This window comes from Cebus imitator, unplaced genomic scaffold (genome assembly GCF_001604975.1).
Source record: "Cebus imitator isolate Cc_AM_T3 unplaced genomic scaffold, Cebus_imitator-1.0 Scaffold2, whole genome shotgun sequence".
Classification (NCBI taxonomy): domain Eukaryota; kingdom Metazoa; phylum Chordata; class Mammalia; order Primates; family Cebidae; genus Cebus; species Cebus imitator.
The window spans coordinates 11,005,450-11,020,783 of NW_016107317.1; the positions used below are offsets into that span (position 1 = coordinate 11,005,450).

Genomic DNA, 15,334 nt, shown 5'->3' on the forward strand with positions numbered 1-15,334 from the left:
AACTGGTTGAGGGGAAATGAGATTTTTTAAAAAGTAGTTATTCAAGGATGACAGATTATATTTATTCCTCAGAAAATGGGAGTATGGTGTTTCAGTTTTTGGATCTTTTTGGGAGACAGGACTCTTAGAGCTCTAAGGGGCTCTTTGTTTAGGGATTATTTTGATGTAACTTTAAGGGACTTGGGTTATTATCAGGGTTATTTCTTTGGCATGGATTTATAAGACTTTTCTAAATTATCACATCATTTAGAGTATTTTGTTTTAGGGCTAAGTTCATTTTTCGTTTTTGACTTTTCATCCCTGTTTCCTTTCTCATTAATATATCTTACTGATATACTTTATGGTGTTGAACAAATCATTTTATGTGTTAGTCATAACGAACATAGCAGAAGACTGACTAGTTAGAGATTTCACTTGAAAAGGTAGTTGGCAGTTTGTAGCGTTTATAATAAGATTACATTTGGGAGACAATCCCAATATCACTCTATCTTTGAAAGCGTTATTTTGGTCTGAGTTGGTCTCTTCCAAAAACCAACTATATATACTCTTTGACAATATTTATTTTGTTAATTTGTAAATCACCTGCCCTGTTTCTTTTTTAACCTTAGACATTGATACCTAATATCTTACTAATAACAGTTTTGTTTTTCCTATTAGTGTATTTTGGGAGGGGGAATACTAATGGTGTTTTGGAACCTGGTGGAGCAGGATGGTCTTGATCCAGTTATTCTACTCTCAGGTTCTTTGCACTAAAAGGGCTTGAAAATCACTCACTAGAGGTAATTTAAGAGAATGGAACATAGAGTTAGCTGCTATTACCACTGGACTCAGATAAATGTTATTTAATTAGTTACTTAAATACTGTAGGGAGATGGTATTCAGGTGAGTCGTTGGATAACTTATGACCCTTACAAAGCTATTTTGTTAGGCAGTTTAGTGTCATGGTTAAGAGCATAGGGGAGCCTGATTACCTGAATTTCAGTCCCAGCTCCACCACTCGCTAGGTGCTTCCAAAATAAAATGAAGGTAATGACAGTATCACAGTAAAATGAAGTTAATCTCTCAAGATCATAGTGTTTTTTTAATATGTCATACATAGAGAGAGGGGCTACGTGTAGGTAGAATCATACCTGACAAATAACATGTGCTGTGGTTGTTGAACATATTTATAATTCATTCAAAGCTGTTTATTGGACACTCCTTTGAAGGCATGCTGTTGGATCTGGCAATATAGTGATAAAGAGGGCAGGTAAAAGCTTACCATTTTTGCAGTCCTTTGAATCATTAAGAATATTACCACTTCTTGTTTGAATACTTGCAATTTCTGGTGACTTGTATTAATATTTGTGTTATTTACTGGTAAATTGCTAATGGGTTCCAGTCCTACTACTTAACGCTGGCTTGTTGATCTTGGGCATGTTACTTACTTTCATTGTATGTAAAATTGACATATCTCTTTTACCAGGTTCTATAAAAGTTAAAGGAGATAATTCATGACCTGTGAGAAAGTAGTAGCTAAAAATAATGTGAAAACCTTACACAAAAATCCAGTTTGTGAGTGTTTGTAGCATTTGTAATATGATTACATTTAGGAAAAGAATCCCATTATCTATTTATGCCTTAATGCTAAAGTGGCAGAATTTTCGTTAAGTTTGCATAATATGTAATATAATCAGTATCTGGGTTAAAGTTGTAGTATTTTCTAGGAGTAGGATTGTGAAATGCTTCTTTAAATTATGTGTAAAATATTTACATGAGGGCACATTGATTTACATACGTTTATGTAACATAATTGTGCTTATCTCTGAGATACCTGGAAGGATGAGTTGGTGTTTAAGATATTCAGATAATAGGCATAGCTAAAGAAAACAGTAGATGTCCTGTTTACTATGCAAAATAATTGCTTTTTCCCCTTTTCGTTTCATAATAGCTACTTGTACCAGTTTTTAAGGGATTAGTATGAAGAAAGTTAACAATTCTCAAGGAATCAGCCAAAGAGTAACTTTCAGCATTCCTGCAAGAGAAACTAATTTCTGGAGTTGAAACTCTGTAATGTAGAGTTTTTAAAATCTTGTCCAAATAGAACAGGGTGAAATTTCAGAATCAGTGTTTTGAACATCATCCCTTTTTTCCTATTGTAGATTACATCCATTCTCATTCTTCTGTAACACGCGTTTGTATGTGGTCATTTATTTTCACTAATTCTGCCCCTTTAACCCTTAGGATTTTTCTGTGGTTTCAGTGTTCCTGCCCTCTGCAAGATTCGTGTTGAAACTTAATCCTGAATTCAGCAGTATTAAGTGGTGGGACTTTTAGGAGGTGATGAAGCTGTGAAGGCTCTGCCTTCATGGATGGAATTGGTCCCTATTATGTGGATGGAATTAGTGCCTTATATAAGGGCTGGAGAGAACTAGCAGACCCCTTTTATAAGGCCATCCATGAGAACAGAACCCTCACAGCCTAATCACTTCCTAAAAGCCCTACACTTAATACTTGAAGATGCAGTAACAGGTGCCATCTTGGAAGCAGGGACCAGATCCTTACTAGGCACTGAACCTGCTAATGCCTTTGATCTTCCTAGCCGCCAAAACTGTGAAAAATTTCTGTTTTTCATAAATTACCTCAGGTCATTTCTGTTTTTTTTTTTTTTTTAATACAGCAACACAAATAAACTAAGAGAGCTTTGTTTGTTATTTGCAAGTATTTTCTATGTCCTACATAATTTTCCCATTTCCCTTTATTGAGAGGTGAGCAGATGGACAGGTATTGTCATTTCTGCTCAGAAGTCTTTCCAAGGTACACCAAGTGTTAAAGTAAAAATATAGTTGACAGTTTTCCTGTTTTATTAAAAGGATGAAAATTCACCAGTTCTTCCTTTGCTTCCGTACTTCCATCCAGAATTCCTTTCTTCTTTTTACTATTCTGCCTGCTATATGTGAAAATACAGTGCTGTTGATCCCAAGTGCTCCTATGATCTTGGGAGGCTTGGTTGTAAAAATGAGTCTGTAACATCTCACTGCTCTTTTGCTTTCTGTCTCTAATAGGCATAAAGTTTAGTTTTCTGTATGTAAACTCTACTTGCCCACACATACAACTCTTCCCTTTAAAGTACCTGCAGTAGGCATTCAGAAATTGCCTGGCGGGAATAAATATAAGAGAGCTTCGGGTTTGACCTTACCATATAAATTAGTTATGTCATTGTACTTTAGTAAATGGGAATGAGAGTCTTGAGTTTAAATGAAGATTACGTCATCAACTCTTTATATTCTGTCCTCCATACCTTATGCAGGGGTGGGATTATTAGACAACAATTGCATAAATATATTATAGTTATCGAAGGACATATACTACTGTTTACAGTTGTTTTTTATTTGGAGAAATAATGGAAGCCTGTCATATATGATAATTTCTTCATCAGACTCTCATGGTAAACTATCCAGGCACATAAAAGGCACTCATTTTTATTTTCTTAAATAAAGTACTGCATTGTAAATATATTCTTCCCATAGAGTAGACAACTGTCACCTAAGAATGTAACCTAACAGAGTGTCACCTAAGAGTCATAATGGAGGTCTTCCTCCAGTGATCCCCCATGCTATCATTATTAGTGTTTTGGAACTGATCTGTTTCTGCAACTCTGCCTTAGAATTTAGTGGAGCTGTTAAATTGAGCCTGTTTTTAATCTCTGTATCACTACAGGTTATAGGTCTCCGTTGTCTCTCAGACCTGTCAGTGCTCCAGAAATGGAGAAAACATTCAGACACCTCCTCCCCAAGCTCATCTTGTGGCAGTATAATTTGGGTAACTTCTGTGTTGGCAATAGTTATAAGCATTGGAATGACTGAGACTATGAAGTTCACAGTGAAAAAGTGCCTTTCTTGAAAATGTTAACAATTTATATTTTAGTTCATAATATTTTTTAAAAATTGCTTTCATGTTAGTCTTTTTAAGAAAATCTAAATTTTATTATATATGGTAAAATTGAGCTTTTTTGAGGTTTATAGTTCTGTGAATTTTAATACATGTATAGATCTGTTTTGCCACCACAGTCAAGATTTGCAATGGTTCTATCCCTCTCCAAAATCTGTTGTGCTATCTCTGTAGTCATATGTCCTCCTAACCCAGGTAACTGCTGACAAGTTCTTCATCAGTATAGTTTTGCATGTAAATGCAGTTCTATAATATGTAGCCTTTTAAGACTGGCTTCTTTCACAAAATAGAACACCTTTAAGATGCATTCAATTTGTTGACTGAAATGCTAGTTCATTTCTTTTTCTTGCTGAGCAGTATTTCATTATGTGATTGTACCATAGTTTTTATTTTGATGAGCAGAATATAAATGTGTTCTTTTTTTGTACTATCTTTGTTTGTTTGTTTTTTGTATCAGGATAATGCTGGATTCATATAATGACTTGGAAAGTGCTCATCTTCCATTTTCTGAAAGAGATGTGTTGATTTGGTGTCACTTCTTGTTTAAATATTTCGTAGAATTCACCAGGGAAATTACGTGGGCCTAGAGGTTTCTTTTTTGGAATGCTTTTAACTACAAATTCAGTTTCTTCAAATACTGCTAAGACTATTTGGGTTATCTACATCATCAGTCTGGCAAGAAATTTAAATTGATATTTTCAAAGAATGAGCTTTTGGTTTTGTTGATTTTTATCTGTTTTTCTGTTCTCAATTTTATTGATTTCTGTTCTCCTTATTTTCTTTCTTCTGCCCGTTTTCTATATATTTTGCTCCTTTTTTAGTTTCTTAACATGAAAGTTTAAATTACTGACTTGAGACCTTTTCTGATAGAAGAAATTTAATATTGTAGTGTTTTTGCTGCATCTCACATGTTTTAACTATGGTTATGTTTGGGTTCAGGTCTGTTTTCTGTGTGTTTCCTCTATTTTTGTTCCTCTGTACCCTCCTTCTTTGGGTTATTTGAACGTTTTTTAGTATTTTAACTGACCAACCTGGACTGATTTGAAGGAAACTGGGTATAGTAGTTACCACTTGTCCATAGGAGCTATGTTTTAAGTAGATGCCTGAAACTACAGATAGTAACAAACTCTACGTATATTATGTTTTTCTATATGTACATATTCATGATAAAGTTTAACTTATAAATTAGGCACCAGAAAGATTAACAATAACAAAATAGAGCAATTATAACAATATACTGTAATAAAAGTTATGTGAATATGGGCTCTCTCTCAAAATATCTTACTGTACTTTACTCACCCTTCTTGATATGAAGACGGAGTGACACAAGTCATTGACTAATGTTTTTAGTGGTAGCTCTAAGAATTATACATACTTAAATATTTTAGCCTACTTGGCATTTGTATTTTACCACTAGAAATGAGATAGAGGTCTTGGCCGCCATGTATGTCCCTTTCCTTTTCTCCCTTTATGTTGCAGTTGTCTTGTATTAAATGTACACAATATAGGCATACCTCTTTTTATGTAGTTCCATTTATTGGGTTTTGTAGATACTGCATATTTTACAAATTGAAGGTTTGTGGCAACCCTGCATCAAGCAGGTTTGGCGCCACTTTTCCAACAACTTCTGTTTACTTCATGTTTCTTTCACATTTTGGTATTTCTCACAGTGTTTCAGATCTTTTCATTATTATTATATTTCTTGTGTTCTGTGATCAGTGATCTTTGATATTACTATTGTAATTAGTTTGGGGCACCACAAAGAGCACCCATATAAGGCATAAGTTAATATGCTTACGTGTGTGCTGGCTGCTCCACTGATCAGCTGTTCTCTCATCGCTCCAGTTCTCCTCGGACCTCCCTGTTCCTCAACAATATTGAAGTTAGACCAAACAGCCTTATCGCTGATATCAAGAAAGTTTGATCTGTGTAGAAGGTCAAACCAATCGTAACATTATCTTAACACAAAGCCTAATCCAAAGCAAGGCTCTAACTCTCTTCAAGCCTATGAAGTCTGAGAGGGGCAAGTAAGCTGCAGAAGAAAAGTTTGAAGCTGGCAGAGGTTAGTTCATGAAGTTGAAGGAAATAAGCCATCTTCATAACATAAAAGTGCAAGGTGAAGCAGCACGTGCTGATGCAGAATCTGCATCAGGTTATCCAGAAAGTCTAGCTGACATCATTGATGAAAGTGGCTATACTAAGCAAGAGATGTTTAACGCAGATGAACCAGCCTCCTATTGACAGAAGACGCCATCTAGGACTTTCATAGGTAGAGAGGAGAAGTCAATGACTGGCTTCAAAGCTTCCAAGGACAGGCTGACTGTCTTGATAGGGGCTAATGCAGCTGGTGACTATAAATTTATAAACCGGGGCTCATTGACCATTCTGAAAATTCCAGGGCCCTTAAGAATTATGCTAAATCTACTCTGTGCTATATAAATGAAACAAGAAAGCTTGGATGACAGCACATCTATTTACAGAATGGTTTACTGAATATTTTGAGCTCACTGTAAGAACGACTGCTCAGATAAAGATTCCTTTCAACATGGTATTTAATAATTAACAGTACACCTAGTCAAGAGCTCTGTACCCAAGAGCTCTGATGGAAATATACAGAGATACATTTTCATGCCTGCTAACACAACATCTATTCTTCAACCCCTTGATCAAGAAGTAATTTTGACTGTTAAGTTTTATTCTCTTAGAAATACATTTCATAAGGCTACAACTACTTTAGACAGTGATTTCTTGGATAGATATGGGCAAAGTAAATTGAAAGCCTCTGGAAAGGATTCACCATTCTAGATGCCATGAAGAACTTTCTTGATTCATGGAAAGAGATTAAAATATGAACAGGATTGTGAAGAAGTTGATTCCAACCCTCATGGAAGACTTGTAGTGGTTCAAAACTTCTGTGGAGGAAGTAACTACAGAAGTGGTATAAACAGCAAGAAAACTATTATAGAATTAGAATTGGAGCCTGAAGATGTGACTGAATTGCTGCAATTTTATGATAAATCATGAATGAAGAGTTGTTTCTTAGAGATGAGCAAAGAAAGTGGTTTCTTGAGATGGAATGTACTCTTGGTGAAGGTGTTGTGAACATTGTTAAAACAGTACATAAACTTCATTGATAACACAGTAACAGAGTTTGAAAGGATTGACTTTAATTTTGAAAGACGTTCTGCTGTGGATAAAATGCTGTCAAATAACATCTCATACTACGGAGAAATTTTTTGTGAAAGGAGGAGTCTGTCAGTGTGGCATACTTGATTGTGGTCTTATTTTAAGAAATTGCCACAGCCACCCTGCCCTTCAGCAGCTACCATTCTGTGATTAGTCAGCAACCATCAATATCAAAGCAAGACTCCCCACTAGCAAAAAGATTATGACTTGCCGAAGGCTTAAATGATTGTTAGCATTTTTAGCAGTAAGGTATATTTAAATCAAGTATGTACAGTTTTTAGACATAATGTTGTTGCACACTTAATAGACTACAGCATTATATAAACCTTTATGTGAACTGGGAAACCAAAAATTTAATGTGACTTGCTGTATTGCAATATTATTTTATTACTCTGGTCTGAACCTAGACTCATGATGTCTTTTGGGGTATGTCTGTATTAGAAATCTTATCAGGAAGTGTTATAAATATTTGCTTTTAATGCCAAACATTTTTTAAAAAATTCAAGATGAGAATAGTTAACTATGTTTACCTAGACATTTACTGTGTTGATCTTCTATAATTCCTAATATTATATCTCTTCTGACAGAACTTATATTTAAGATTTTTTTTTTTAGAGCTGGAAAAGAGTTCTCATTTTTCTTCCGCTTTGAATATCTTGTTTCACATTCATTGCTGAAGAATATTTTCACTAGATAGAGGATGAGTTTACAGTTCTTTTCCATTTTAGCACTTGAAGGATATTGTTCCCCTTTCTTCTGACTTGCATGGCTTCTGATGAGAAATCACTAGTGATTCAAATTATTAAACACTCTCCCCCTCATGAGTAATGCATCGTATTTTTTTCTGGGTGCTTTCCAGGTTTTCCTTTGTAATTTTCAGCAGCTTGACTCTAATGTGTGTCCCGGCATGGATTTCATTGGAATTATTCTGTCTGAGGTTTGTGAGAACTTCTTAAACATAGAAGTTTATGCCTTTCACCAAATTTCAGGAAGTTTCCAGCCATTATTTTTTCTTCTTTACTACAGTGATTTTCCTTTTCTTGCATTCTTGACATGAATGTTGGTTTTTTGATATTGTATCACAGGTCCCTAGGCCTTTAATATTTTTTTCCCCAGTATTTTTCTCTTTGTTTTTTAGATTGAGTAATTTCTATTGGTTTATCTTCAAGTTCACTGACGCTTGACTCTTTTATTTCCATTCTGCTGTTAAGTCTTTCCAGTGTATTTTTATTTCCATTCTCCCTTTTTTTAGTTTCCACTTGGTTCTTTATGTCTTCTATTTGTTTGCTGTGATTGTTTGGCTTTCCATTTGTTTCAAATGTATTTACTTATACTTATTGGAATATATATACTGGCTTTAAATTTTTGTCTACTTGTTAGATAATTCATTTTAGATAATTCACCTAGCTGTGTCATCTTGGTGGTGTTTTCTTTTAATTGTCTTTTCCCATGAGAGTGTTATTTTCCCATTTCTCTCTGTGCCAAGTGATTTTGGATTGCGTTCTGTACATTTTGAACATTATGTTACAAAACTTTGTCTGTTGTTTAAATGCTATGGGAAATGATGTTTTTGTTTTTATTTTTTGTATTTTTTTTTTTAAGAGACAGGGTTTTGCTGTAGCATCCAGGCTGGAGTGCATGGCATGATTGTAGCTTACTGCATCCTTCCACTCCTGGGCTCAAGGGATCCTCTTGCCCCAGTCTCCTGATGAGCTGAGACTGCAAGCACATACCACCATCCTTGGCTCTATATTTTTTATTTTTTGTAGAGAGAGGATCTCCCTTTGTTGCCCAGATGGTCTCTAACTACTAGCTTTAAGCAGTCCTCCCACCTTGACCTGTTAAAGTGCTGGGATTACAGGCTTGAGTCACTGTGTCCAGCAATATTTTTATTTTTACAGGCATTTGATCCAGTTGGGTTCAGGTTGGTCATAAGATCCAACCAGCTTTCTGTAGGTTGTAGTTTTTTAACCTCAGTTCTGTTTTCACAACTTTACAGTACTATTTGTACTTTTTCAGTATGCATTACCCAGTAGCCAGTCTGTGACGTGTGGAGGTTTATCCTGTATTTTAGTTTTCAGAGTCTGGTAAGCTGCTTGGGTTTAAATCCACATATGTTCAGCTTGGGTGAGTTAGGAGTTCAAAAACAGCTTACTGTTACTTTCTTGAGTTCTTTCCTGTCTGTTATATCCATGCTATTTTCTAGATCCCTGGGACACTCTTTTGTCTTCTGGCCAGAAAATTGGTTTTCATTTACTCCATTTCCCACATCTGTGTCTGGATCCAAGTAACAGGAAGACAAGAGAGAAGTCAACAAGATTGGGCCAGAGTGCTTTTATTTGGTGAGGATGGTTCTTGTCTCTCTCTTTCTTAAGAGTTTTAGGTTCCTGCTGCTGCCATTGTTGTTTCCTCTATTACCCAGCTCATTTAGGAATTTGGACATGAGGAATGAGGAACAGGGAAAGAAAAAAAAAAAGGGAGCAGTTTACCCCTTCTTTCTGAACATTGGGAGACACTCCTTCCCCGTACCTCCCCCTTATTCACCTTGCTTTATATTTAGAAGAATTCTCTTAGAACTTGCTGTCTGTCATTACCAGTGCCTTGTTACTAGGTTTTAGGCTTTATTAATCCCAGACCAGGAGATTCTGGATGGGGAAAAGGTGGTAAACTTTTTGTTGTTGTTGTCTGAGACAGAGTTTCACTCTTGTTGCCTAGGCTGGAGTGTCAAAGATGTGATCTTGGCTCACCGCAACCTCTGCCTCTTGGGTTCACCTGCCTCAGCCTCCCGAGTAGCTGGGATTACAGGCATGCGCCACCACACCTGGCTAATTTTTAAAATATTTTTAGTAGAGTTGAGGTTTCTCCATGTTAGTCAGGCTGGTCTCAAACTCCCAACCTCAGGTGATCTACCGACCTCAGCCTCCCAAAGTGCTGGGATTACAGGCATGAGCCACTGCGCCTGGCTTTTGATGAACTTTCTGAATAAATATATTAGCCTTGAAAAACTTGTTCTATTTTGAATTCAATCTTTATTGTCTGGCTGAGGATTTCTGGCTTGCCTTTCACTTTGAAATGTTTTATTCTTTATTCATTTTACTCTTTTAAAAATGATTTGTTTCAAAAATTAGGTTTTGATCATTGTAGAGCTTAGTGTGAGGTGACATTTATCATGGATTATTTTGGCACTCACTTCCTGTTGCAAACACTGAATGAGAATTTTAGGGACATTCTGAAACATACCCTTCCTGGATTGATATAGGAAACTGATTTTATTAAAAGACCTGTAAGTGTGGGTGACTTCAGCTTATTAATTTTCATTTTATTTAGTAAGCCTCAAGATAATAGGATTATTTGTTCATCATTGAATTGTGCTTGGTCCTTTTCTGAATATAGGTCCATAGTGGAGGAAGTGAATATAAAAGATTACTAGAAATTGCTTTTGTTGATCAACTGCTAACAAGCAGTCAGATCAGTGATATTCTTTTTAGAAACTGAACTAGAAAGTAATTCCGGGAACTAATACGAAATAGTAACAGAAAGCAGAGCATGTAAGTCTATTAAAACAAACATTGATTAAGAGTTTTTTGAGTTTCATATCAATCTCAGTTTTAGTAGTTATAAAGTTTGGGTGAAATTGAAACTGTTGGTAGAAATGAAAATATGGGAAGAAATGAGTATATGTGTGCTCCAACAAAACTTTAAAAAACAGGCAGCTGGATTTTAGACCACTGCTCTAATAACGGATAGTAGTCATCCCTAGACATCACTAAAAGAAAATAGCCTTGTTTATCGTTTCTCCATGGAGAATCACATTCTTTGAGGGAGGACCAAAATTTTGGTGAATAAGTGGGAGGAACTTAATGTTTTTATTTAAGACTAGGATTGAGGTGATAGATCCTGGGTTAGTAGTAATGGCTAACGTTTGATTATTATTGCTAGACAGTATCATGAGCACAAGTTTGCCTAGTGTCCAAGTCTTTAATAATTGAAATACACCACTGAATGCCCCCTCTTTTTTAAATCAAATTTTGTTGGGCAGAGAGTTGAATTTGTGGACCAATTTGTCTTGGATAGAGGATGGGAGATAAAGGATAAAGAGAAATAGACTATCTAAGAGAGGTTCCTGGAGTTATTGTGAATTCTCTGAGGATCTTATGTGAATCAACATAGTATTTAGGATCGGGCATGGTGGCTCACGCCTGTAATCCTGGCACTTTGGGAGGCTGAGGTAGGTGGATCATTTGAGTTCAAGACTAGCCTGGCCAACATGGTGAAACCTCGTCTCGTCTCTACTAAACTTATAAAAATTAGCCAGGTGGTGGTGACATGCTCCTGTAATCACAGCTACTTGGGAGGCTGAGGCAGGAGAATCACTTAAGCTTGGGAGGAGGTTGCAGTGAGCTGAGATCACACCACTGTACTCCAGTTTGGGTGACAGAGTGAGACCCTGTCTCAAAACAAAACAAAACAAGAACATGTAGTATTTAGCATCTTCATGAATGGTGCTTCGTCCTTGGCATAAGTGTGCCTATCATAGAGACTTCTCCTACTTTCCCTTTTATTCAACTCTGTCTTTCATTTATCATATCAGTGTTCTTCCATAGTAGGGTCTGTCATGGCAAGATTGGTCTTGGGAGTAGGGTTGGTAATACTGTGATATTTCCTCATGGCCATTTATATTCCTCTTCTTTCTTTGTAACCAGAGAATCTGATTCTACCCTTTTGACAAAATATTACTAGAAGGCTGGGCACAGTGGCACATGCCTATAATCCTGGCATTTTAGGAGACCAGGGCAGGAAGATTGGTTGAGGTCAAGAGTTTGAGACTAGCCTGGGCAACAGTGAGATTCCATGTCTACAAATACAAAAAATTAGTTGAGGCCAGGTGCAGTAGCTCACATCTGTAATTCCAGCACTTTAGGAGGCCAAGGTGGGTGGATCACAAGGTCAGGAGTTCAAGACTAGCGTGGCCAAGATGGTAAAACCCTGTCTCTACTAAAAATGCAAAACTTAGCCAGCATGGTAGTAGGCACCTGTAATCCCAGCTACTCAGGAGGCTGAGGCAGAGAACTGCTTGAACATTGGAGGCAGAGGTTGCAGTGAGCCGAGATCACGCCACACTCCAACCTGGGTAATAGACTCCGTCTCCAAAAAAAAAATTAGTTGAGTATGGTGGTATGCACCTGCAGTCCTAGCTACTTGGGAGAGTGAGCTATGATCATGCCACCAAGCACGCTGCAGCCTGGATGAGAGAGCAAGACTGTTTCTCTTAAAAAAAAAAAAATACACACACATTCATAGGAGACTTGATCAATTTAGTTGTTATTTAGAAATATAGATTTATCTTTTTTCAGTCCTTTCTTTGGATTTGCTTTAGGGAAAACAAAGAAAGTATAAAGCAACAGTTCTGTTACCATTTTCTATCTCTCTGTTGTTTCTGACAATAATAATAATGATCTTGATAACCAATAATAACCAATGATCTTGATAAATTGCCATTTATTGAATGATGGTAGAGTCAGGATTTGAATCTAGACCTGCTAGACTCTAAAGTTCGTAGTATTAACGAGGATGTAGATATTTTTAGATACCATGGGCTTACTTGAAGAACGGTAGGAGTAAGCAGGGAGAGGGAATTTTGAAGTGAACTGGAAGGGAAAGGAGTTCTGTTTTGTAATAGGCAGAAAGAAGCAGACTTTGGAAGAAAAAAGACAGAGAGAAGGAAAGAAGGGTAGTAATTAGAAACCAAACCAGACTAGGCCAAAAAGAATAGTTTACGTTATTAGGAACCCCTGGCTCCTTCTGATTCCCTGAGGCTTGAGGTGGCCAGCAACTGTTAAAGTGGAATGTACATTCTTAGCATCCCAAATATAACTTGAAATAATTTTTTAACAGCTGTGCTCTACAGTAGCAGTGCAGCTATAGCTGTACAGTAGCCCGTAGCACATTGGGCTATTTAAATTAAGTAAAACTTCACTAAAATTTAACAGTTTGTCACATACACTGACCACACTTAAGTGCTTGATAGAATAATTCCTTGTTGGGCAGCACTATTCTAAAGAACTGAAATGCCTTAATCCGCTACCATTATTTGTTTGTTTGTTTGTTTGTTTGTTTTTGGGGGGGTGGTGGTTCTTTGAGATGGAGTCTCACTCTGTTGCCCAGGCTGGAGGGCAGTGGAGCAATCTCGGCTCACTGCAACCTCCCCCTCCCAGGTTCGAGCAATTCTCCCGCCTCAGTCTGTAGTTGGGATTGTACCATGCCTGGCTAATTGTAGCTAGGATTGCACCATGCCTGGCTAATTGTTTGTATTTTTAGTAGAGACTGGGTTTCACCATGCTGGTCAGACTAGTCTCGAACTACTGACTTCAAGTGATTCGCCCGCCTCAGCCTCCCACAGTGCTGGGATTACAGGCATAAGCCAGTGTGCTCTGCTTCACTCCCATATTTGAATGCACTGTAGTGGCTGGCCTAGGACTCTCATTTCCATGTATTCCACTGTGGGAAAATGAGTTATGAGTTCCTTGAAACTGATTTGTATCAGTGCTTTATTTGAAATTTCAAATTCCAAACTTCAATACTTTCTTATATGATAAGTAAAATTTAAAACTTAGACCATTCTTCCCCAATTATTATATTAACGTATATGGAGAATCACTTTCAGTATCCAGCAGAAACAGTATGTTATGAAATGGAAAAGGGCAGCTAGAAAATAGAAGTATGTTAGATCATTATCATAGGAGTAACAGACTAAAAGGATAATTTAACATCAAAAGGTAAAGCCTAGGAGGAAACATTAAGGATAGATATTTGTAAATTAAAATCATTGGAAAAGGTAAGTTTACCAAAGATCTAGAATTAACATCTATTTAGTAAATTTAACCATTAAAAGAAAATACAGTTGAACTTACAGTTAATTTAAAGAACTTATTAGTAAAACTAATAAGTAGTATAGGTAGAATATGACTTATGATTATAGAGCCATAAATAGTTAAAACACAAAATTGGGGTATATCTAACTTCATAGGTAACTACAAGGAAGGGTATTCCTGCTTACCCACATGTTACCTCTAAGGTCTGTTGACCACAAATTACTGGCTAGGACAATGGCTCTATGTGGTATTACTGTGTTCTGCTACTGGATATTCAAAGCAAAGCTTTTATTAAAAAACGCAGATGGATCCTTGAAAACTGGCAGATAGAACAGATAAACAGGACAAGTTACAAGTTTAGAAGTTGTTGAACTGAGACTTAGGACTTTCATCTAGCAAAATGCTAAGTTTCTGTCATTTTAAATGACTAAATTAGTAACATGGCATAATCATTTTTAGGTATAAAGGTAGTTAATACAGGACATGTTCAGGAACAAAAGCATGGAACTTCTAACAATTTGGAATGCTTAAACAGTTTTTAAAGCGTATTTCTTTTCTTTTTTTTCTTTTTGAGATCGAGCCTTGCTCTGTTGCTCAGGCTGGAGTGCAGTGTCACAGTCTCAATTCACTGCAACCTCCGCCTCCCAGGTTCAAGCAGTTCTCCTGTCTCAGCTTCCCAAGTAGCTGGGATTATAGGTACATGCCACCACGCCTGCCTAATTTTTGTATTTTTATTTATTTATTTAATTTATTTATTTTGAGACGGAGTTTCTCTTTTGCTGCCCACACTGGAGTGCAGTGGTGCAATCTCGGCTCACTGCAACCCCTGCCTTCCCGTTTTGAAGTGATTCTCTTGCCTTAGTCGTTTGAGTAGCTAGGATTACAGGCATGCACCACTATGTCCGGCTAATTTTTTGTATTTTTAGTGAAATGGGGTTTCATCATTCTGGCCAGGCTGGTCTCGAACTCCTGACTTTGTGATCCGCTTACCTTGGCCTCCAAAAGTCCTGAGATTACAGGTGTGAGCCACCATGCCTGACCTAATTTTTATATTTTTAGTAGAGACAAGGTTTCGCCATATTGGCCAGGCTGGTATTGAACTCATGATCTCAGGTGCTCCTCCCACCTCGGCCTCCCAAAGTGTTGGGATTACAGACATCAACCACCGCGCCCCGCCATTAAAGCAGCTTTCTAACAAAGGCAGTCTGTAACTTGATTGAGTTTTCTCAATTTCTCAGTGATAAACTTAATGTGTACTTCACTGTATGGGTCTTAAAATAGAGAAGACAGTGCTTACTGTATATATAGATATATATATGTGTGTGTGTGTGTGTGTGTGTGTGTGT

At 36.9% G+C, this 15,334-nt stretch overlaps 1 protein-coding gene across 2 annotated transcripts in view; it reads left to right on the top strand.

Annotated features, from left to right (window-relative positions):
- SCAF11 (SR-related CTD associated factor 11) overlaps positions 1 to 15,334 on the top strand; it is a 78,646-nt gene that overhangs the window by 13,671 nt on the left and 49,641 nt on the right. The window contains exon 2 of one of the 2 annotated variants that reach the window (XM_037738799.1): positions 9,323 to 9,458. The exons of the other annotated variant lie outside the window; for it this stretch is intronic. The gene's annotated coding sequence lies outside the window, so the exon portion shown is untranslated. The remainder of the gene's footprint in view (positions 1 to 9,322; positions 9,459 to 15,334) is intronic. 2 annotated transcript variants of the gene reach the window in all.